The sequence below is a fragment of the Mytilus galloprovincialis genome, chromosome 7 (assembly GCF_965363235.1).
Source record: "Mytilus galloprovincialis chromosome 7, xbMytGall1.hap1.1, whole genome shotgun sequence".
Classification (NCBI taxonomy): Eukaryota; Metazoa; Mollusca; class Bivalvia; order Mytilida; family Mytilidae; genus Mytilus; species Mytilus galloprovincialis.
This window is the reverse complement of record NC_134844.1, coordinates 94,395,318-94,417,275: the sequence shown is the minus strand read 5'-3', so window position 1 is coordinate 94,417,275 and position 21,958 is coordinate 94,395,318. Positions and strand designations below refer to the sequence as shown.

Here is a 21,958-nt window from a genome sequence, read left to right as displayed (position 1 = left end):
ACCGTAAATACTTAAAACAAAATAATTTTTACTTCAATTTAATTTCGAAAAAAGTGGATCATACTATATTAAAGTTTCTTGATAATCGCTTTCTAAAGTTTTTCCTCCCTCAGCTCTCTACTGAAAAACCTCTATTTTCAGCCGCATGACCCAAACAGGAAGTTTTACATGTGACTGGTTTTGCCAGATTGGACTAAATAGCAATAAGGTGTATTTTCTGGGATTGTTGAAAACTTGCATATTCATCACTATCTGATTTTATGGGTATAACAATCCAGACAGACAAATAGCAATAAGGTGTTTAGGAAAACATGACCTAAAGCCTCCTTCATATAAGTCAAAAACTTGGGAACTCATACTGAATGGTCAAATGTGTTCAATATGAAAATTGCAGTTAAGATGGTAAAATCACAAATCAGCCGTTAACGAAATGGACTGAAAGTATGACTTTTGCGCAAATTTAAAAGGGAAACAGAGGCGGATTTAGAGGCCCGGCCCCCCCTTTTTGGGAAAAAATTTGGTTGCTTATATAAGGAATCACTGAAGCGTGACTGGAGCGGGCCCCCTCTTAGGTCAGTCAGTGGGCCCCCACATATGAAAATTCCTGGATCTGTCACTGGGAAATGACGGGGAAGGGGCAAATTAACATTCAAGCAGAGCAAATGCTGTTTAAATTAGTATGCGGGTTTTAAATATAGAGTGAAAGTGGAGTCATCTTTTTAAACTTAAGTTAAATATAACTTATGTAGACTTACCTTCTAATTCAATAAAAAAAAAAAAACACACACGACTCAGAACCATGTCTAATACTCTTGGACTACTAATATGCAAACCTAAAAACAAAAAGAAATATATCATAAAATAGTGATTGAAAAATTCACAACACTTTGAAAGGATAATCCAGACACGTGTTACACGGGGAGCATGTTTGTTTACAAATAATAATGTCACGTGATCGCGCACTGACCTCGCATGTTGCATCGCCCTTACAATTCACCAATACATAACCATTTTCATGCAAACATGCAACGTGAATGTGATTGGTTATCAAATAATACAAAAATAATGCATGAACCGTTGAAGAAAAAATTATTTCATCAAATAGATGGATTTTCACTTTCGACACGAATAGGTCGAGTTGACATTTCTGTCATCGGAGATAGTATTGAGATAAATGGGATAAAACGGACCGTCAAAAAGGTCTAGAGAAGCACATCAGTAGAACCTTAACATGAATAAGTAATACTTACAAAAAATTCTCTAATTGATAAACTATATGACTAAAATTTCACGAAAATAACAATAAATAATTTTGTTCTTCGTGATGAAACTGCTTAAATTGGCGCGAAAAAATATTCTTACTCCTACTGCTTCACGTAAAAAAAAATGTATAGAATTGAATTCGACTACAGTTCAACATAAAAAAACGTGAATATGCAAAAGTCTGATAATATGTTAATGAAAAAGTGTGTATAAATTTTCGTAAACGAAGTTACCTGTATACTTCACCAAGAACTACATTTGAGCGCAAAGATCGTATGTGTGATTCGGCTTATGTAACAATCGTCAATCGGAACTACTCGGCTATTCACTTCGTGCAACCAGAAAGGCCGAGTAGTTCCGATTGGTAACAAAGTACAACATTAGACATTAGACATTAGACATTATTTTATTTTTCCAATCATGGGCCCTTGTCAGGCAAGATACAAAAACATCATAATACAATGATTATATAAACATTAGTGAAATACACAATAAGTAACATGATTAATGGAATTTTTTGCGTTGCTATTAAATCATTGAAACCACGTGATTGAGGCCATCTATTTTTATTGCGGGTTCCACATATCTAAATCGGAATTATAGAAAAAATGGAATTTTGTGAGCAGAATCAAAACAGAAATGATGAACACTGCAACATTTCCATCAAAATAAAAATAGGATGGAGGATCTGTGTATTCACATTATTTGTAAAACTCTCCTTCTTCCTGTGAAGCGTGTGCTTTACATCGAGGCTTATTATGCTAAGCATCGACGCCACAGTACTTCAACCAATCAGACAATGTTTATTTGGGGCATTCTATCTAATTTTACTCAGATTTTGGAATATTTTAATCGAAATTATAGAAAAATGGAACATTGTTAGTACATATAAAATAGAAAAAGATGAATACTTTTAGCTGGAGATAATTTGGATGGGGGTTCTGTGTATTCACATTATTTGCACAACTCTCCTTACTGATGCCATATTTTGGAATTTCCGTGACCTAAATGGTTCGCGAAAATTAATATTTTTATATATAGTATAGTAACAATAAAAAAACAACATTTGAAACAATTCAAGAAAAAAAAAACCTAAATGTTTACATACGCAAATGTTCTATTTTAATTTTTTTTCCATGTGATACATAAAAAACGGCTGGTTTCCAGACCAGAATTTTGATTCACCGGCACAAAAATTATTTAATAAAATTTTCGTGTATAAACATATATTGTTTTTCATCTTAACTGTTTATTCATCGAAACATCATGAACACAGTCTATATTTCTCTGCATATCTTTCCATCCTTGGAATATCACGCACGTAACAATCAATGTCACAAGTGTCCCATTTTCTTACGTCGTTAAATCTATTTATGCAATGCATTGCGTTTTCAAAGTCCGATTTCTCGGTGTTCAAATTTACATGTCTGATTTCTCGTTTCGCTATACTACACATAACTACGGTGTCTCTGTTTTTCACTTTTCCTATTATGCAACTTCCGTCTGATCGTCTATTAAAAACAATTTTGTGATAATGACTGTCTGTACTAAGATTGTTCCCAGTAATTATCAATTTCGGATCTACAGTTTTTATTTTGTCTTTTTCTTTATTTTCTACATTTCCAACTTCGGTGTATACATTCTTTTTATTTATCGAACCGTTACACACTATTTTTCCCGTTATTTCATTGTCCTTATTTGTTTTGACCAGCGATACACTAATCGGCTGAGCAACTGTCATTACAACCGGTTGAACAACTTTCAATACAGGTGTAATATTTATCTGCTCGGGGGCTACTAATGGGAGATCTAAGTGACCATCGTATTGTAATTCACCTTCCGAGTCCATTATAACTTCTGAATTATCCTGATTATCGCTATTAAATGTCTTATCAACGTCATTGTTTGTATTTTCTTCTCTTTCCTTCCATGTTTTCATCCTTTTATTGTCTCTTTCTCTATTTGATCTTGACTTATGTTTTACTCCCCTATTGACGTGTATTAAATCACCCCTTGTCCAAACCAATGAAATTCGCATTTTGTCACCTAAATAATGAGAATTCCATGTCAGTTGCTCATATTCATCAATAATACTGCTAATTAATGCGACTAAAGGCTTCGGCAATCTTTCCATTATGATTTCCCTGATAGGTACCTCAATTTTCGCAAGAAGTATAGTAAAGTTCACAAAACAACAATAAAACGCAAAATAATTCTCAAAAATGTCAGTAATTTAACTTACATTACTGTTACAATAGTTATATTTACTAAATCCGGCTGGTAATATCCAAATCCTATAGAAATAATAACACAATAACAGGAGCAAAAAAAATGTACGTCTATATCAATGTAGGGTGCACTCGACCCTACGAGACCAGTGCTCTAACCACTGAGCTATAGGGGCTTTGACGCATCTTTCGCTTAATGTAGTATATGTTCATCAGGCAAAATTTCTCTCTAAATTTGATGTAAAAAGCCAAATTCAGGATAGAATACTAGAAAACTCATTTTGTTCAGTTCCCTTTTAAAGGAAAGCATGTATTTTGCCAATCAAAGTAGTAAAATGATGCTTTGGCTAAAACCCACGAAAGTGCAAATTCTGTAGCTAGTAATCAAACATACATACATATACATGTATAGTAACCGCTTGGTGCATTCGTGAAAGAAAAAAATATCTACATGAAAAGAAATTAACCTTAAAACTTTTTTTTATTAGTATTTTAATTTTTGAAGAGTGTAAAAGGTGGCAAAAATTTGCGCCGCCCGGGAATCGAACCCGGGTCGCAAGAATGGGAATCTTGCATGATACCACTACACCAGCGGCGCTTCAATATGAAGAAGTGAATTTTATCTATTTCTATATATCCGGGTACCCTGTGATACTGCAACTTTTCTACTGTTCACCACAAAATAGATCAACTTGTCATATACATCTAACATTCTTGCAACAGACCTGTAGTTAAATCGAGAAAAACTGTTACGGGCAATAGGAACAAAAATTTGTTAAAAGCAAGAGGTTTTGCGTAAAAAGGTGGCAAAATCTGCCCCCAGTGAGAGTCGAACTCACGACCCCTGGTTTACGAGACCAGTGCTCTAACCACTGAGCTATAGGGGCTTTGACGCATCTTTCGCTTAATGTAGTATATGTTCATCAGGCAAAATTTCTCTCTAAATTTGATGTAAAAAGCCAAATTCAGGATAGAATACTAGAAAACTCATTTTGTTCAGTTCCCTTTTAAAGGAAAGCATGTATTTTGCCAATCAAAGTAGTAAAATGATGCTTTGGCTAAAACCCACGAAAGTGCAAATTCTGTAGCTAGTAATCAAACATACATACATATACATGTATAGTAACCGCTTGGTGCATTCGTGAAAGAAAAAAATATCTACATGAAAAGAAATTAACCTTAAAACTTTTTTTTATTAGTATTTTAATTTTTGAAGAGTGTAAAAGGTGGCAAAAATTTGCGCCGCCCGGGAATCGAACCCGGGTCGCAAGAATGGGAATCTTGCATGATACCACTACACCAGCGGCGCTTCAATATGAAGAAGTGAATTTTATCTATTTCTATATATCCGGGTACCCTGTGATACTGCAACTTTTCTACTGTTCACCACAAAATAGATCAACTTGTCATATACATCTAACATTCTTGCAACAGACCTGTAGTTAAATCGAGAAAAACTGTTACGGGCAATAGGAACAAAAATTTGTTAAAAGCAAGAGGTTTTGCGTAAAAAGGTGGCAAAATCTGCCCCCAGTGAGAGTCGAACTCACGACCCCTGGTTTACGAGACCAGTGCTCTAACCACTGAGCTATAGGGGCTTTGACGCATCTTTCGCTTAATGTAGTATATGTTCATCAGGCAAAATTTCTCTCTAAATTTGATGTAAAAAGCCAAATTCAGGATAGAATACTAGAAAACTCATTTTGTTCAGTTCCCTTTTAAAGGAAAGCATGTATTTTGCCAATCAAAGTAGTAAAATGATGCTTTGGCTAAAACCCACGAAAGTGCAAATTCTGTAGCTAGTAATCAAACATACATACATATACATGTATAGTAACCGCTTGGTGCATTCGTGAAAGAAAAAAATATCTACATGAAAAGAAATTAACCTTAAAACTTTTTTTTATTAGTATTTTAATTTTTGAAGAGTGTAAAAGGTGGCAAAAATTTGCGCCGCCCGGGAATCGAACCCGGGTCGCAAGAATGGGAATCTTGCATGATACCACTACACCAGCGGCGCTTCAATATGAAGAAGTGAATTTTATCTATTTCTATATATCCGGGTACCCTGTGATACTGCAACTTTTCTACTGTTCACCACAAAATAGATCAACTTGTCATATACATCTAACATTCTTGCAACAGACCTGTAGTTAAATCGAGAAAAACTGTTACGGGCAATAGGAACAAAAATTTGTTAAAAGCAAGAGGTTTTGCGTAAAAAGGTGGCAAAATCTGCCCCCAGTGAGAGTCGAACTCACGACCCCTGGTTTACGAGACCAGTGCTCTAACCACTGAGCTATAGGGGCTTTGACGCATCTTTCGCTTAATGTAGTATATGTTCATCAGGCAAAATTTCTCTCTAAATTTGATGTAAAAAGCCAAATTCAGGATAGAATACTAGAAAACTCATTTTGTTCAGTTCCCTTTTAAAGGAAAGCATGTATTTTGCCAATCAAAGTAGTAAAATGATGCTTTGGCTAAAACCCACGAAAGTGCAAATTCTGTAGCTAGTAATCAAACATACATACATATACATGTATAGTAACCGCTTGGTGCATTCGTGAAAGAAAAAAATATCTACATGAAAAGAAATTAACCTTAAAACTTTTTTTTATTAGTATTTTAATTTTTGAAGAGTGTAAAAGGTGGCAAAAATTTGCGCCGCCCGGGAATTGAACCCGGGTCGCAAGAATGGGAATCTTGCATGATACCACTACACCAGCGGCGCTTCAATATGAAGAAGTGAATTTTATCTATTTCTATATATCCGGGTACCCTGTGATACTGCAACTTTTCTACTGTTCACCACAAAATAGATCAACTTGTCATATACATCTAACATTCTTGCAACAGACCTGTAGTTAAATCGAGAAAAACTGTTACGGGCAATAGGAACAAAAATTTGTTAAAAGCAAGAGGTTTTGCGTAAAAAGGTGGCAAAATCTGCCCCCAGTGAGAGTCGAACTCACGACCCCTGGTTTACGAGACCAGTGCTCTAACCACTGAGCTATAGGGGCTTTGACGCATCTTTCGCTTAATGTAGTATATGTTCATCAGGCAAAATTTCTCTCTAAATTTGATGTAAAAAGCCAAATTCAGGATAGAATACTAGAAAACTCATTTTGTTCAGTTCCCTTTTAAAGGAAAGCATGTATTTTGCCAATCAAAGTAGTAAAATGATGCTTTGGCTAAAACCCACGAAAGTGCAAATTCTGTAGCTAGTAATCAAACATACATACATATACATGTATAGTAACCGCTTGGTGCATTCGTGAAAGAAAAAAATATCTACATGAAAAGAAATTAACCTTAAAACTTTTTTTTATTAGTATTTTAATTTTTGAAGAGTGTAAAAGGTGGCAAAAATTTGCGCCGCCCGGGAATCGAACCCGGGTCGCAAGAATGGGAATCTTGCATGATACCACTACACCAGCGGCGCTTCAATATGAAGAAGTGAATTTTATCTATTTCTATATATCCGGGTACCCTGTGATACTGCAACTTTTCTACTGTTCACCACAAAATAGATCAACTTGTCATATACATCTAACATTCTTGCAACAGACCTGTAGTTAAATCGAGAAAAACTGTTACGGGCAATAGGAACAAAAATTTGTTAAAAGCAAGAGGTTTTGCGTAAAAAGGTGGCAAAATCTGCCCCCAGTGAGAGTCGAACTCACGACCCCTGGTTTACGAGACCAGTGCTCTAACCACTGAGCTATAGGGGCTTTGACGCATCTTTCGCTTAATGTAGTATATGTTCATCAGGCAAAATTTCTCTCTAAATTTGATGTAAAAAGCCAAATTCAGGATAGAATACTAGAAAACTCATTTTGTTCAGTTCCCTTTTAAAGGAAAGCATGTATTTTGCCAATCAAAGTAGTAAAATGATGCTTTGGCTAAAACCCACGAAAGTGCAAATTCTGTAGCTAGTAATCAAACATACATACATATACATGTATAGTAACCGCTTGGTGCATTCGTGAAAGAAAAAAATATCTACATGAAAAGAAATTAACCTTAAAACTTTTTTTTATTAGTATTTTAATTTTTGAAGAGTGTAAAAGGTGGCAAAAATTTGCGCCGCCCGGGAATCGAACCCGGGTCGCAAGAATGGGAATCTTGCATGATACCACTACACCAGCGGCGCTTCAATATGAAGAAGTGAATTTTATCTATTTCTATATATCCGGGTACCCTGTGATACTGCAACTTTTCTACTGTTCACCACAAAATAGATCAACTTGTCATATACATCTAACATTCTTGCAACAGACCTGTAGTTAAATCGAGAAAAACTGTTACGGGCAATAGGAACAAAAATTTGTTAAAAGCAAGAGGTTTTGCGTAAAAAGGTGGCAAAATCTGCCCCCAGTGAGAGTCGAACTCACGACCCCTGGTTTACGAGACCAGTGCTCTAACCACTGAGCTATAGGGGCTTTGACGCATCTTTCGCTTAATGTAGTATATGTTCATCAGGCAAAATTTCTCTCTAAATTTGATGTAAAAAGCCAAATTCAGGATAGAATACTAGAAAACTCATTTTGTTCAGTTCCCTTTTAAAGGAAAGCATGTATTTTGCCAATCAAAGTAGTAAAATGATGCTTTGGCTAAAACCCACGAAAGTGCAAATTCTGTAGCTAGTAATCAAACATACATACATATACATGTATAGTAACCGCTTGGTGCATTCGTGAAAGAAAAAAATATCTACATGAAAAGAAATTAACCTTAAAACTTTTTTTTATTAGTATTTTAATTTTTGAAGAGTGTAAAAGGTGGCAAAAATTTGCGCCGCCCGGGAATCGAACCCGGGTCGCAAGAATGGGAATCTTGCATGATACCACTACACCAGCGGCGCTTCAATATGAAGAAGTGAATTTTATCTATTTCTATATATCCGGGTACCCTGTGATACTGCAACTTTTCTACTGTTCACCACAAAATAGATCAACTTGTCATATACATCTAACATTCTTGCAACAGACCTGTAGTTAAATCGAGAAAAACTGTTACGGGCAATAGGAACAAAAATTTGTTAAAAGCAAGAGGTTTTGCGTAAAAAGGTGGCAAAATCTGCCCCCAGTGAGAGTCGAACTCACGACCCCTGGTTTACGAGACCAGTGCTCTAACCACTGAGCTATAGGGGCTTTGACGCATCTTTCGCTTAATGTAGTATATGTTCATCAGGCAAAATTTCTCTCTAAATTTGATGTAAAAAGCCAAATTCAGGATAGAATACTAGAAAACTCATTTTGTTCAGTTCCCTTTTAAAGGAAAGCATGTATTTTGCCAATCAAAGTAGTAAAATGATGCTTTGGCTAAAACCCACGAAAGTGCAAATTCTGTAGCTAGTAATCAAACATACATACATATACATGTATAGTAACCGCTTGGTGCATTCGTGAAAGAAAAAAATATCTACATGAAAAGAAATTAACCTTAAAACTTTTTTTTATTAGTATTTTAATTTTTGAAGAGTGTAAAAGGTGGCAAAAATTTGCGCCGCCCGGGAATCGAACCCGGGTCGCAAGAATGGGAATCTTGCATGATACCACTACACCAGCGGCGCTTCAATATGAAGAAGTGAATTTTATCTATTTCTATATATCCGGGTACCCTGTGATACTGCAACTTTTCTACTGTTCACCACAAAATAGATCAACTTGTCATATACATCTAACATTCTTGCAACAGACCTGTAGTTAAATCGAGAAAAACTGTTACGGGCAATAGGAACAAAAATTTGTTAAAAGCAAGAGGTTTTGCGTAAAAAGGTGGCAAAATCTGCCCCCAGTGAGAGTCGAACTCACGACCCCTGGTTTACGAGACCAGTGCTCTAACCACTGAGCTATAGGGGCTTTGACGCATCTTTCGCTTAATGTAGTATATGTTCATCAGGCAAAATTTCTCTCTAAATTTGATGTAAAAAGCCAAATTCAGGATAGAATACTAGAAAACTCATTTTGTTCAGTTCCCTTTTAAAGGAAAGCATGTATTTTGCCAATCAAAGTAGTAAAATGATGCTTTGGCTAAAACCCACGAAAGTGCAAATTCTGTAGCTAGTAATCAAACATACATACATATACATGTATAGTAACCGCTTGGTGCATTCGTGAAAGAAAAAAATATCTACATGAAAAGAAATTAACCTTAAAACTTTTTTTTATTAGTATTTTAATTTTTGAAGAGTGTAAAAGGTGGCAAAAATTTGCGCCGCCCGGGAATCGAACCCGGGTCGCAAGAATGGGAATCTTGCATGATACCACTACACCAGCGGCGCTTCAATATGAAGAAGTGAATTTTATCTATTTCTATATATCCGGGTACCCTGTGATACTGCAACTTTTCTACTGTTCACCACAAAATAGATCAACTTGTCATATACATCTAACATTCTTGCAACAGACCTGTAGTTAAATCGAGAAAAACTGTTACGGGCAATAGGAACAAAAATTTGTTAAAAGCAAGAGGTTTTGCGTAAAAAGGTGGCAAAATCTGCCCCCAGTGAGAGTCGAACTCACGACCCCTGGTTTACGAGACCAGTGCTCTTTTTTTTTTTTATCTTTATTATATTCACAATTCATATATACATATCACAGTTTGAATTACACAAAAGTAAAAACATTGCCATTAGTTATTGTCTTTTCTCTGAAATGAATCATATTTGAAACATTAATTATATATTGCGTGAAATATTTGTCACGAACATGATTGTCTGATTATCAACTTTTGTATACTCATATTTATCTATATATATATCAATTTATATATCATATTCAATCTCTTTCTAATCTAACATTCAGCTCATACATTCAAAATAATAAAAAGCTTACACAGAATACAATGAAAAAATTAAAGAGTTAATTGTTTCTACAGTCTTATTGTCGAATATATGACGAACAATGATACAATCGAAAAAAAAATCGCAAAGGGCTGGTATCCATTCCACAACGCAAATATAATCAAAAGTATTAAATATGAAGTCAATTATCAGCAATAATAAGACAAGCAAACAACATCACAATATAATTATCATTATTCAGCAAAAGCATTTCCCCCCATTTTCTCACAGAAACATACACAATTCTCACTACAAAAAGAAATTATAAAATACTCAAAAAATAAACTGTTACAGTTTTTTATTTTTCACAAGTTTTTCCATCTCTAATATTCCTTGACGCACTGTATCAGTCATCAGTTTTGTTGTTCTTATATCTTTAAAATCGTCGGTTACCACTTTGTTAAATGTACGATAATCTCGTTCACCGCGAAGGAGAACTTCAAACTCTTTATGGTCCATATGAAATAATACAAGACGTCCTCTTTGCGTTTTTCCAATTAATATGTCCATACCACTTCGGTTTTGTTTTAAAACAATTTTATGAATATATTTACTATCTTGTATGTTTTTATTATGTTCTTTCACTTTATCACATGTTGATGGAGTAGATACAATATCACTGTTATTCGCTTTACTCATTATACATTTTGATAATAAATTATCTTCATCTACGGCACACTTATTCTTTTCAATTATATCAACAGATACTATTTGTTTACTTTTATTTCCATTGTTTGTAATTTTACTCGGTAAACAGGTTGGTGACATAGGCAATTCATTTCCTGTATCTATTGACAGTTCTATATTAAGACTTTCTATATTATCAATGTTACCTGTAGAAGCGGAGGCCTCACACGGGTTATCGTCAAAATCCATCACATCGGAGGTATTCGTCGATACCTTTTCACTCGGTATATGATTATTTTCAGATGAACTACATGTATCTGAACAAATCACATCTGCATGATTCTCAATATTAGAAATATTTACATTATCATTGTTATATTCTTTCATCCGTTTTTGGTCACGATTAACGGTAGACTTTGATTTCCTTTTAGTTTTATTGTTATCTTGATTCGTAAAAACTATTGATATACGAGCTCTGTCATTTTCACCATGAACAGTAAAAGAAATATTACGAAATTGTTCGCATGCACTTTCTATATTACTCATCAATAAAGATGGAAGTCTCTCCATTGTATATATAATTCAAAACAATAATGAAATTCACCCTCGGGTAGCCTCTTTCAATCCAACAGTATTTACAATATTTAAAACAGTTAATAAAGACGGTTTTTCCAATATCAATGAAAAAAACTTACTACTAAAACAAGTAAGAATGTTACTATTCCATATTTCAGCTTGGTAATCCGAGCAATAACTTATTATAGAGCAATATTTTCACTGTACAAAAACAACGTCTTGTCATGAAAAGGTCCACTCGACTTTCACTTTCTCGAGACCAGTGCTCTAACCACTGAGCTATAGGGGCTTTGACGCATCTTTCGCTTAATGTAGTATATGTTCATCAGGCAAAATTTCTCTCTAAATTTGATGTAAAAAGCCAAATTCAGGATAGAATACTAGAAAACTCATTTTGTTCAGTTCCCTTTTAAAGGAAAGCATGTATTTTGCCAATCAAAGTAGTAAAATGATGCTTTGGCTAAAACCCACGAAAGTGCAAATTCTGTAGCTAGTAATCAAACATACATACATATACATGTATAGTAACCGCTTGGTGCATTCGTGAAAGAAAAAAATATCTACATGAAAAGAAATTAACCTTAAAACTTTTTTTTATTAGTATTTTAATTTTTGAAGAGTGTAAAAGGTGGCAAAAATTTGCGCCGCCCGGGAATCGAACCCGGGTCGCAAGAATGGGAATCTTGCATGATACCACTACACCAGCGGCGCTTCAATATGAAGAAGTGAATTTTATCTATTTCTATATATCCGGGTACCCTGTGATACTGCAACTTTTCTACTGTTCACCACAAAATAGATCAACTTGTCATATACATCTAACATTCTTGCAACAGACCTGTAGTTAAATCGAGAAAAACTGTTACGGGCAATAGGAACAAAAATTTGTTAAAAGCAAGAGGTTTTGCGTAAAAAGGTGGCAAAATCTGCCCCCAGTGAGAGTCGAACTCACGACCCCTGGTTTACGAGACCAGTGCTCTAACCACTGAGCTATAGGGGCTTTGACGCATCTTTCGCTTAATGTAGTATATGTTCATCAGGCAAAATTTCTCTCTAAATTTGATGTAAAAAGCCAAATTCAGGATAGAATACTAGAAAACTCATTTTGTTCAGTTCCCTTTTAAAGGAAAGCATGTATTTTGCCAATCAAAGTAGTAAAATGATGCTTTGGCTAAAACCCACGAAAGTGCAAATTCTGTAGCTAGTAATCAAACATACATACATATACATGTATAGTAACCGCTTGGTGCATTCGTGAAAGAAAAAAATATCTACATGAAAAGAAATTAACCTTAAAACTTTTTTTTATTAGTATTTTAATTTTTGAAGAGTGTAAAAGGTGGCAAAAATTTGCGCCGCCCGGGAATCGAACCCGGGTCGCAAGAATGGGAATCTTGCATGATACCACTACACCAGCGGCGCTTCAATATGAAGAAGTGAATTTTATCTATTTCTATATATCCGGGTACCCTGTGATACTGCAACTTTTCTACTGTTCACCACAAAATAGATCAACTTGTCATATACATCTAACATTCTTGCAACAGACCTGTAGTTAAATCGAGAAAAACTGTTACGGGCAATAGGAACAAAAATTTGTTAAAAGCAAGAGGTTTTGCGTAAAAAGGTGGCAAAATCTGCCCCCAGTGAGAGTCGAACTCACGACCCCTGGTTTACGAGACCAGTGCTCTTTTTTTTTTTTTTTATCTTTATTATAATCAAACTTCGTATTTACATATCACAGTTCAAAATTACACATCAATGAAAAACATTATTATCAATTACTGTCCTTTCTCTGAAAAGAAACATTCAATATTCTACATTTACAATTCAAATGCGTGAAATATTTGTCACGAACACAATTATCTGGTTATATACTCATATATAGATATCATATTATATCCTTATAGAAAAATATTCTAACTCACTCTTATCTACCATTCAGCACATACATTCAAATTGATAAAAAGCTTACACAGAATACAAAGAAAATTTAGAGTGAAAAATGATTATGACGTCTTATTTTCCGACAGAGGACAAAAAATAATACAATAGAAAATATTGTTCGCACTGGGCTGGATTCCATTCCACAACGCAATCAAAATTCGAAGTATTAAATATCGAGTCAATCATCAGCTATTTTAAGACATGCAAACAGAGCACAAAAATTTTCAAAATATTTGGAAAAACTTTTTCACAACATACTCACAAACAACATACAAACTATCTCTCTTACAAATCAACATATAATAAAATAATAAAACATTTAAAGTTTTTTATTTGTCGCAAATTCTATCATCTCATCTAGTCCTTTTCTCACATCATCAGTCATCAATTTCGGTATAGTTCTTACATCACGAAAATCTTCAGTCAACACTTTATTAAATTTATAGAAACCTCGGTCACTGCAATCGAGTATTTCAAATTCTTTCTCATCTATATGATACAATATCAGACGATTCCTCAATGTTTTTCCGATCAGCAATTCGTTACGACCTCCTGATTGTTTCAAAACAAATTTTGGAATTAACTTTATATCAGTTGCTATATTTGACGGAAATGTTTGTTTACTTTTGTCATTATTTTCTACCAATTTATCGCGTTGAGATGTAGCAGATAGAATATCCCTGTAATTTACTTTACTAAGCGGCGGAAATTCTGAAAGTTCATCATCTTTTGTATTACATTTATTCCTTTCAATTTTGTCCATGGATAATCTACCTTTGTTTTTATTTACATTTTTTCTATTGACACAATTAACTGATACAGACAATTCTTTACCTGTATCGATTGCACTCAGTTCTATATTTGGACGTTCTATACCGGTTTCAATGTTACCTGAACATGCTATAACGGAGGCCTCAGACGGGTTATCTTCAATGTCCATTATATTCGATGTATTTGCCGCCACTGTTTCGTCCTGTATTTTATTGCTTTCAAATACACAATCTGAATGAATCATCTCGATATGATTTTCAATATTCGAAATAGTTTCAACACTGTTGATATACTCTTTCATTCGTTTTTTGTCACGGTTGACAGTTGAAATCGACTTTCGTTTACTTTTATTTGTATCTTCATTTGCAAACATTATAGAAATACGTGCTCTGTCACTTTCACCATGCACAGTAAATGTAATATTTCGAAATTGTTCACAAGCATTTTCAATGGTACTCCTTAATAAGGATGGAAGTCTCTCCATTATAATATAATTCACCCTTGGGTAGCCTCTTTCTATACGACAATGTTTACAATAATGTAAAACATTACAAACGACAGTTTTGTTATAATTAAAGTCAAAAACTTACTTCTGATACAAGTTAGAACGTTTATATTCCGAAAATATGCTTGGAAATCCGAGCAATCACTTATAACATAGTAAATATTTCCTTAGACATAAACACAACGTCCAGTCACTTAAAGGTCCACTCGACCACCAATTCGTGAAAGAAAAAAATATCTACATGAAAAGAAATTAACCTTAAAACTTTTTTTTATTAGTATTTTAATTTTTGAAGAGTGTAAAAGGTGGCAAAAATTTGCGCCGCCCGGGAATCGAACCCGGGTCGCAAGAATGGGAATCTTGCATGATACCACTACACCAGCGGCGCTTCAATATGAAGAAGTGAATTTTATCTATTTCTATATATCCGGGTACCCTGTGATACTGCAACTTTTCTACTGTTCACCACAAAATAGATCAACTTGTCATATACATCTAACATTCTTGCAACAGACCTGTAGTTAAATCGAGAAAAACTGTTACGGGCAATAGGAACAAAAATTTGTTAAAAGCAAGAGGTTTTGCGTAAAAAGGTGGCAAAATCTGCCCCCAGTGAGAGTCGAACTCACGACCCCTGGTTTACGAGACCAGTGCTTTTTTTTTTTTTTTTTATCTTTATTATAATCAAACTTCGTATTTATATATCACAGTTCAAAATTACACATCAATGAAAAACATTATTATCAATTACTGTCCTTTCTCTGAAAAGAAACATTCAATATTCTACATTTACAATTCAAATGCGTGAAATATTTGTCACGAACACAATTATCTGGTTATATACTCATATATAGATATCATATTATATCCTTATAGAAAAATATTCTAACTCACTCTTATCTACCATTCAGCACATACATTCAAATTGATAAAAAGCTTACACAGAATACAAAGAAAATTTAGAGTGAAAAATGATTATGACGTCTTATTTTCCGACAGAGGACAAAAAATAATACAATAGAAAATATTGTTCGCACTGGGCTGGATTCCATTCCACAACGCAATCAAAATTCGAAGTATTAAATATCGAGTCAATCATCAGCTATTTTAAGACATGCAAACAGAGCACAAAAATTTTCAAAATATTTGGAAAAACTTTTTCACAACATACTCACAAACAACATACAAACTATCTCTCTTACAAATCAACATATAATAAAATAATAAAACATTTAAAGTTTTTTATTTGTCGCAAATTCTATCATCTCATCTAGTCCTTTTCTCACATCATCAGTCATCAATTTCGGTATAGTTCTTACATCACGAAAATCTTCAGTCAACACTTTATTAAATTTATAGAAACCTCGGTCACTGCAATCGAGTATTTCAAATTCTTTCTCATCTATATGATACAATATCAGACGATTCCTCAATGTTTTTCCGATCAACAATTCGTTACGACCTCCTGATTGTTTCAAAACAAATTTTGGAATTAACTTAATATCAGTTGCAATATTTGACGGAAATGTTTGTTTACTTTTGTCATTATTTTCTACCAATTTATCGCGTTGAGATGTAGCAGATAGAATATCCCTGTAATTTACTTTACTAAGCGGCGGAAATTCTGAAAGTTCATCATCTTTTGTATTACATTTATTCCTTTCAATTTTGTCCATGGATAATCTACCTTTGTTTTTATTTACATTTTTTCTATTGACACAATTAACTGATACAGACAATTCTTTACCTGTATCGATTGCACTCAGTTCTATAGTTGGACGTTCTATACCGGTTTCAATGTTACCTGAACATGCTATAACGGAGGCCTCAGACGGGTTATCTTCAATGTCCATTATATCCGATGTATTTGCCGCCACTGTTTCGTCCTGTATTTTATTGCTTTCAAATACACAATCTGAATGAATCATCTCGATATGATTTTCAATATTCGAAATAGTTTCAACACTGTTGTTATACTCTTTCATTCGTTTTTTGTCACGGTTGACAGTTGAAATCGACTTTCGTTTACTTTTATTTGTATCTTCATTTGCAAACATTATAGAAATACGTGCTCTGTCACTTTCACCATGCACAGTAAATGTAATATTTCGAAATTGTTCACAAGCATTTTCAATGGTACTCCTTAATAAGGATGGAAGTCTCTCCATTATAATATAATTCACCCTTGGGTAGCCTCTTTTTATACGACAATGTTTACAATAATGTAAAACATTACAAACGACAGTTTTGTTATAATTAAAGTCAAAAACTTACTTCTGATACAAGTTAGAACCTTTATATTCCGAAAATATGCTTGGAAATCCGAGCAATCACTTATAACACAGTAAATATTTCCTTAGACATAAACACAACGTCCAGTCACTTAAAGGTCCACTCGACCCAAAAATCAACAAAAATTTGTTAAAAGCAAGGGGTTTTGCGTAAAAAGGTGGCAAAATCTGCCCCCAGTGAGAGTCGAACTCACGACCCCTGGTTTACGAGACCAGTGCTCTAACCACTGAGCTATAGGGGCTTTGACGCATCTTTCGCTTAATGTAGTATATGTTCATCAGGCAAAATTTCTCTCTAAATTTGATGTAAAAAGCCAAATTCAGGATAGAATACTAGAAAACTCATTTTGTTCAGTTCCTTTTTAAAGGAAAGCATGTATTTAGCCAATCAAAGTAGTAATATGATGCTTTGGCTAAAGCCAACGAAAGTGCAAACTATGTAGCTAGTTAATAGGTAAGGTTTAAATCAAGCATACATATACATATAGTAACCACTTGATGCATTCGTGAAAGAAACAAATATCTACATGAAAAGAAATTAACCTTAAAACTTTTTTTTTATTAGTATTTCAATTTTTGAAGAGTGTAAAAGGTGGCAAAAATTTGCGCCGCCCGGGAATCGAACCCGGGTCGCAAGAATGGGAATCTTGCATGATACCACTACACCAGCGGCGCTTCAATATGAAGAAGTGAATTTTATGTATTTCTATATATCCAGGTACCCTGTGATACTGCAACTTTTCTACTGTTCACCACAAAATAGATCAACTTGTCATATACATCTAACATTCTTGCAACAGACCTGTAGTTAAATCGAGAAAAACTGTTACGGGCAATAGGAACAAAAATTTGTTAAAAGCAAGAGGTTTTGCGTAAAAAGGTGGCAAAATCTGCCCCCAGTGAGAGTCGAACTCACGACCCCTGGTTTACGAGACCAGTGCTCTAACCACTGAGCTATAGGGGCTTTGACGCATCTTTCGCTTAATGTAGTATATGTTCATCAGGCAAAATTTCTCTCTAAATTTGATGTAAAAAGCCAAATTCAGGATAGAATACTAGAAAACTCATTTTGTTCAGTTCCCTTTTAAAGGAAAGCATGTATTTTGCCAATCAAAGTAGTAAAATGATGCTTTGGCTAAAACCCACGAAAGTGCAAATTCTGTAGCTAGTAATCAAACATACATACATATACATGTATAGTAACCGCTTGGTGCATTCGTGAAAGAAAAAAATATCTACATGAAAAGAAATTAACCTTAAAACTTTTTTTTATTAGTATTTTAATTTTTGAAGAGTGTAAAAGGTGGCAAAAATTTGCGCCGCCCGGGAATCGAACCCGGGTCGCAAGAATGGGAATCTTGCATGATACCACTACACCAGCGGCGCTTCAATATGAAGAAGTGAATTTTATCTATTTCTATATATCCGGGTACCCTGTGATACTGCAACTTTTCTACTGTTCACCACAAAATAGATCAACTTGTCATATACATCTAACATTCTTGCAACAGACCTGTAGTTAAATCGAGAAAAACTGTTACGGGCAATAGGAACAAAAATTTGTTAAAAGCAAGAGGTTTTGCGTAAAAAGGTGGCAAAATCTGCCCCCAGTGAGAGTCGAACTCACGACCCCTGGTTTACGAGACCAGTGCTCTAACCACTGAGCTATAGGGGCTTTGACGCATCTTTCGCTTAATGTAGTATATGTTCATCAGGCAAAATTTCTCTCTAAATTTGATGTAAAAAGCCAAATTCAGGATAGAATACTAGAAAACTCATTTTGTTCAGTTCCCTTTTAAAGGAAAGCATGTATTTTGCCAATCAAAGTAGTAAAATGATGCTTTGGCTAAAACCCACGAAAGTGCAAATTCTGTAGCTAGTAATCAAACATACATACATATACATGTATAGTAACCGCTTGGTGCATTCGTGAAAGAAAAAAATATCTACATGAAAAGAAATTAACCTTAAAACTTTTTTTTATTAGTATTTTAATTTTTGAAGAGTGTAAAAGGTGGCAAAAATTTGCGCCGCCCGGGAATCGAACCCGGGTCGCAAGAATGGGAATCTTGCATGATACCACTACACCAGCGGCGCTTCAATATGAAGAAGTGAATTTTATCTATTTCTATATATCCGGGTACCCTGTGATACTGCAACTTTTCTACTGTTCACCACAAAATAGATCAACTTGTCATATACATCTAATATTCTTGCAACAGACCTGTAGTTAAATCGAGAAAAACTGTTACGGGCAATAGGAACAAAAATTTGTTAAAAGCAAGAGGTTTTGCGTAAAAAGGTGGCAAAATCTGCCCCCAGTGAGAGTCGAACTCACGACCCCTGGTTTACGAGACCAGTGCTCTTTTTTTTTTTTTTTATCTTTATTATAATCAAACTTCGTATTTACATATCACAGTTCAAAATTACACATCAATGAAAAACATTATTATCAATTACTGTCCTTTCTCTGAAAAGAAACATTCAATATTCTACATTTACAATTCAAATGCGTGAAATATTTGTCACGAACACAATTATCTGGTTATATACTCATATATAGATATCATATTATATCCTTATAGAAAAATATTCTAACTCACTCTTATCTACCATTCAGCACATACATTCAAATTGATAAAAAGCTTACACAGAATACAAAGAAAATTTAGAGTGAAAAATGATTATGACGTCTTATTTTCCGACAGAGGACAAAAAATAATACAATAGAAAATATTGTTCGCACTGGGCTGGATTCCATTCCACAACGCAATCAAAATTCGAAGTATTAAATATCGAGTCAATCATCAGCTATTTTAAGACATGCAAACAGAGCACAAAAATTTTCAAAATATTTGGAAAAACTTTTTCACAACATACTCACAAACAACATACAAACTATCTCTCTTACAAATCAACATATAATAAAATAATAAAACATTTAAAGTTTTTTATTTGTCGCAAATTCTATCATCTCATCTAGTCCTTTTCTCACATCATCAGTCATCAATTTCGGTATAGTTCTTACATCACGAAAATCTTCAGTCAACACTTTATTAAATTTATAGAAACCTCGGTCACTGCAATCGAGTATTTCAAATTCTTTCTCATCTATATGATACAATATCAGACGATCCCTCAATGTTTTTCCGATCAGCAATTCGTTACGACCTCCTGATTGTTTCAAAACAAATTTTGGAATTAACTTTATATCAGTTGCTATATTTGACGGAAATGTTTGTTTACTTTTGTCATTATTTTCTACCAATTTATCGCGTTGAGATGTAGCAGATAGAATATCCCTGTAATTTACTTTACTAAGCGGCGGAAATTCTGAAAGTTCATCATCTTTTGTATTACATTTATTCCTTTCAATTTTGTCCATGGATAATCTACCTTTGTTTTTATTTACATTTTTTCTATTGACACAATTAACTGATACAGACAATTCTTTACCTGTATCGATTGCACTCAGTTCTATATTTGGACGTTCTATACCGGTTTCAATGTTACCTGAACATGCTATAACGGAGGCCTCAGACGGGTTATCTTCAATGTCCATTATATTCGATGTATTTGCCGCCACTGTTTCGTCCTGTATTTTATTGCTTTCAAATACACAATCTGAATGAATCATCTCGATATGATTTTCAATATTCGAAATAGTTTCAACACTGTTGATATACTCTTTCATTCGTTTTTTGTCACGGTTGACAGTTGAAATCGACTTTCGTTTACTTTTATTTGTATCTTCATTTGCAAACATTATAGAAATACGTGCTCTGTCACTTTCACCATGCACAGTAAATGTAATATTTCGAAATTGTTCACAAGCATTTTCAATGGTACTCCTTAATAAGGATGGAAGTCTCTCCATTATAATATAATTCACCCTTGGGTAGCCTCTTTCTATACGACAATGTTTACAATAATGTAAAACATTACAAACGACAGTTTTGTTATAATTAAAGTCAAAAACTTACTTCTGATACAAGTTAGAACGTTTATATTCCGAAAATATGCTTGGAAATCCGAGCAATCACTTATAACATAGTAAATATTTCCTTAGACATAAACACAACGTCCAGTCACTTAAAGGTCCACTCGACCACCAATTCGTGAAAGAAAAAAATATCTACATGAAAAGAAATTAACCTTAAAACTTTTTTTTATTAGTATTTTAATTTTTGAAGAGTGTAAAAGGTGGCAAAAATTTGCGCCGCCCGGGAATCGAACCCGGGTCGCAAGAATGGGAATCTTGCATGATACCACTACACCAGCGGCGCTTCAATATGAAGAAGTGAATTTTATCTATTTCTATATATCCGGGTACCCTGTGATACTGCAACTTTTCTACTGTTCACCACAAAATAGATCAACTTGTCATATACATCTAACATTCTTGCAACAGACCTGTAGTTAAATCGAGAAAAACTGTTACGGGCAATAGGAACAAAAATTTGTTAAAAGCAAGAGGTTTTGCGTAAAAAGGTGGCAAAATCTGCCCCCAGTGAGAGTCGAACTCACGACCCCTGGTTTACGAGACCAGTGCTTTTTTTTTTTTTTTTTATCTTTATTATAATCAAACTTCGTATTTATATATCACAGTTCAAAATTACACATCAATGAAAAACATTATTATCAATTACTGTCCTTTCTCTGAAAAGAAACATTCAATATTCTACATTTACAATTCAAATGCGTGAAATATTTGTCACGAACACAATTATCTGGTTATATACTCATATATAGATATCATATTATATCCTTATAGAAAAATATTCTAACTCACTCTTATCTACCATTCAGCACATACATTCAAATTGATAAAAAGCTTACACAGAATACAAAGAAAATTTAGAGTGAAAAATGATTATGACGTCTTATTTTCCGACAGAGGACA

General features: G+C 34.1%; 28 non-coding genes across 28 annotated transcripts; all 28 read right to left on the bottom strand.

Annotated features, from left to right (window-relative positions):
* Window positions 1-4,018: 4,018 nt before the first annotated feature.
* On the bottom strand, window positions 4,019-4,089 carry Trnag-ccc (transfer RNA glycine (anticodon CCC)). The gene has a single exon. It is a non-coding gene; the product is annotated as a tRNA-Gly (tRNA).
* A 216-nt stretch (window positions 4,090-4,305) lies between these two features.
* On the bottom strand, window positions 4,306-4,378 carry Trnat-cgu (transfer RNA threonine (anticodon CGU)). The gene has a single exon. It is a non-coding gene; the product is annotated as a tRNA-Thr (tRNA).
* Window positions 4,379-4,729: 351 nt separating this feature from the next.
* Trnag-ccc (transfer RNA glycine (anticodon CCC)) lies at window positions 4,730-4,800 on the bottom strand. Its single transcript has one exon. It is a non-coding gene; the product is annotated as a tRNA-Gly (tRNA).
* Window positions 4,801-5,016: 216 nt separating this feature from the next.
* On the bottom strand, window positions 5,017-5,089 carry Trnat-cgu (transfer RNA threonine (anticodon CGU)). Its single transcript has one exon. It is a non-coding gene; the product is annotated as a tRNA-Thr (tRNA).
* A 351-nt stretch (window positions 5,090-5,440) lies between these two features.
* Trnag-ccc (transfer RNA glycine (anticodon CCC)) lies at window positions 5,441-5,511 on the bottom strand. The gene has a single exon. It is a non-coding gene; the product is annotated as a tRNA-Gly (tRNA).
* A 216-nt stretch (window positions 5,512-5,727) lies between these two features.
* On the bottom strand, window positions 5,728-5,800 carry Trnat-cgu (transfer RNA threonine (anticodon CGU)). The gene has a single exon. It is a non-coding gene; the product is annotated as a tRNA-Thr (tRNA).
* Window positions 5,801-6,151: 351 nt separating this feature from the next.
* Window positions 6,152-6,222, bottom strand: Trnag-ccc (transfer RNA glycine (anticodon CCC)). The gene has a single exon. It is a non-coding gene; the product is annotated as a tRNA-Gly (tRNA).
* Window positions 6,223-6,438: 216 nt separating this feature from the next.
* Trnat-cgu (transfer RNA threonine (anticodon CGU)) lies at window positions 6,439-6,511 on the bottom strand. Its single transcript has one exon. It is a non-coding gene; the product is annotated as a tRNA-Thr (tRNA).
* A 351-nt stretch (window positions 6,512-6,862) lies between these two features.
* Trnag-ccc (transfer RNA glycine (anticodon CCC)) lies at window positions 6,863-6,933 on the bottom strand. The gene has a single exon. It is a non-coding gene; the product is annotated as a tRNA-Gly (tRNA).
* Window positions 6,934-7,149: 216 nt separating this feature from the next.
* Window positions 7,150-7,222, bottom strand: Trnat-cgu (transfer RNA threonine (anticodon CGU)). Its single transcript has one exon. It is a non-coding gene; the product is annotated as a tRNA-Thr (tRNA).
* Window positions 7,223-7,573: 351 nt separating this feature from the next.
* On the bottom strand, window positions 7,574-7,644 carry Trnag-ccc (transfer RNA glycine (anticodon CCC)). The gene has a single exon. It is a non-coding gene; the product is annotated as a tRNA-Gly (tRNA).
* A 216-nt stretch (window positions 7,645-7,860) lies between these two features.
* On the bottom strand, window positions 7,861-7,933 carry Trnat-cgu (transfer RNA threonine (anticodon CGU)). The gene has a single exon. It is a non-coding gene; the product is annotated as a tRNA-Thr (tRNA).
* Window positions 7,934-8,284: 351 nt separating this feature from the next.
* Trnag-ccc (transfer RNA glycine (anticodon CCC)) lies at window positions 8,285-8,355 on the bottom strand. Its single transcript has one exon. It is a non-coding gene; the product is annotated as a tRNA-Gly (tRNA).
* A 216-nt stretch (window positions 8,356-8,571) lies between these two features.
* Trnat-cgu (transfer RNA threonine (anticodon CGU)) lies at window positions 8,572-8,644 on the bottom strand. The gene has a single exon. It is a non-coding gene; the product is annotated as a tRNA-Thr (tRNA).
* A 351-nt stretch (window positions 8,645-8,995) lies between these two features.
* Trnag-ccc (transfer RNA glycine (anticodon CCC)) lies at window positions 8,996-9,066 on the bottom strand. The gene has a single exon. It is a non-coding gene; the product is annotated as a tRNA-Gly (tRNA).
* A 216-nt stretch (window positions 9,067-9,282) lies between these two features.
* Window positions 9,283-9,355, bottom strand: Trnat-cgu (transfer RNA threonine (anticodon CGU)). Its single transcript has one exon. It is a non-coding gene; the product is annotated as a tRNA-Thr (tRNA).
* Window positions 9,356-9,706: 351 nt separating this feature from the next.
* On the bottom strand, window positions 9,707-9,777 carry Trnag-ccc (transfer RNA glycine (anticodon CCC)). Its single transcript has one exon. It is a non-coding gene; the product is annotated as a tRNA-Gly (tRNA).
* Window positions 9,778-12,181: 2,404 nt separating this feature from the next.
* On the bottom strand, window positions 12,182-12,252 carry Trnag-ccc (transfer RNA glycine (anticodon CCC)). The gene has a single exon. It is a non-coding gene; the product is annotated as a tRNA-Gly (tRNA).
* A 216-nt stretch (window positions 12,253-12,468) lies between these two features.
* On the bottom strand, window positions 12,469-12,541 carry Trnat-cgu (transfer RNA threonine (anticodon CGU)). The gene has a single exon. It is a non-coding gene; the product is annotated as a tRNA-Thr (tRNA).
* A 351-nt stretch (window positions 12,542-12,892) lies between these two features.
* On the bottom strand, window positions 12,893-12,963 carry Trnag-ccc (transfer RNA glycine (anticodon CCC)). The gene has a single exon. It is a non-coding gene; the product is annotated as a tRNA-Gly (tRNA).
* Window positions 12,964-15,081: 2,118 nt separating this feature from the next.
* Trnag-ccc (transfer RNA glycine (anticodon CCC)) lies at window positions 15,082-15,152 on the bottom strand. Its single transcript has one exon. It is a non-coding gene; the product is annotated as a tRNA-Gly (tRNA).
* Window positions 15,153-17,224: 2,072 nt separating this feature from the next.
* Trnat-cgu (transfer RNA threonine (anticodon CGU)) lies at window positions 17,225-17,297 on the bottom strand. Its single transcript has one exon. It is a non-coding gene; the product is annotated as a tRNA-Thr (tRNA).
* Window positions 17,298-17,659: 362 nt separating this feature from the next.
* Window positions 17,660-17,730, bottom strand: Trnag-ccc (transfer RNA glycine (anticodon CCC)). The gene has a single exon. It is a non-coding gene; the product is annotated as a tRNA-Gly (tRNA).
* A 216-nt stretch (window positions 17,731-17,946) lies between these two features.
* Trnat-cgu (transfer RNA threonine (anticodon CGU)) lies at window positions 17,947-18,019 on the bottom strand. The gene has a single exon. It is a non-coding gene; the product is annotated as a tRNA-Thr (tRNA).
* Window positions 18,020-18,370: 351 nt separating this feature from the next.
* On the bottom strand, window positions 18,371-18,441 carry Trnag-ccc (transfer RNA glycine (anticodon CCC)). The gene has a single exon. It is a non-coding gene; the product is annotated as a tRNA-Gly (tRNA).
* Window positions 18,442-18,657: 216 nt separating this feature from the next.
* Trnat-cgu (transfer RNA threonine (anticodon CGU)) lies at window positions 18,658-18,730 on the bottom strand. The gene has a single exon. It is a non-coding gene; the product is annotated as a tRNA-Thr (tRNA).
* A 351-nt stretch (window positions 18,731-19,081) lies between these two features.
* Window positions 19,082-19,152, bottom strand: Trnag-ccc (transfer RNA glycine (anticodon CCC)). Its single transcript has one exon. It is a non-coding gene; the product is annotated as a tRNA-Gly (tRNA).
* A 2,118-nt stretch (window positions 19,153-21,270) lies between these two features.
* On the bottom strand, window positions 21,271-21,341 carry Trnag-ccc (transfer RNA glycine (anticodon CCC)). The gene has a single exon. It is a non-coding gene; the product is annotated as a tRNA-Gly (tRNA).
* Between the last annotated feature and the right edge of the window lie 617 nt (window positions 21,342-21,958).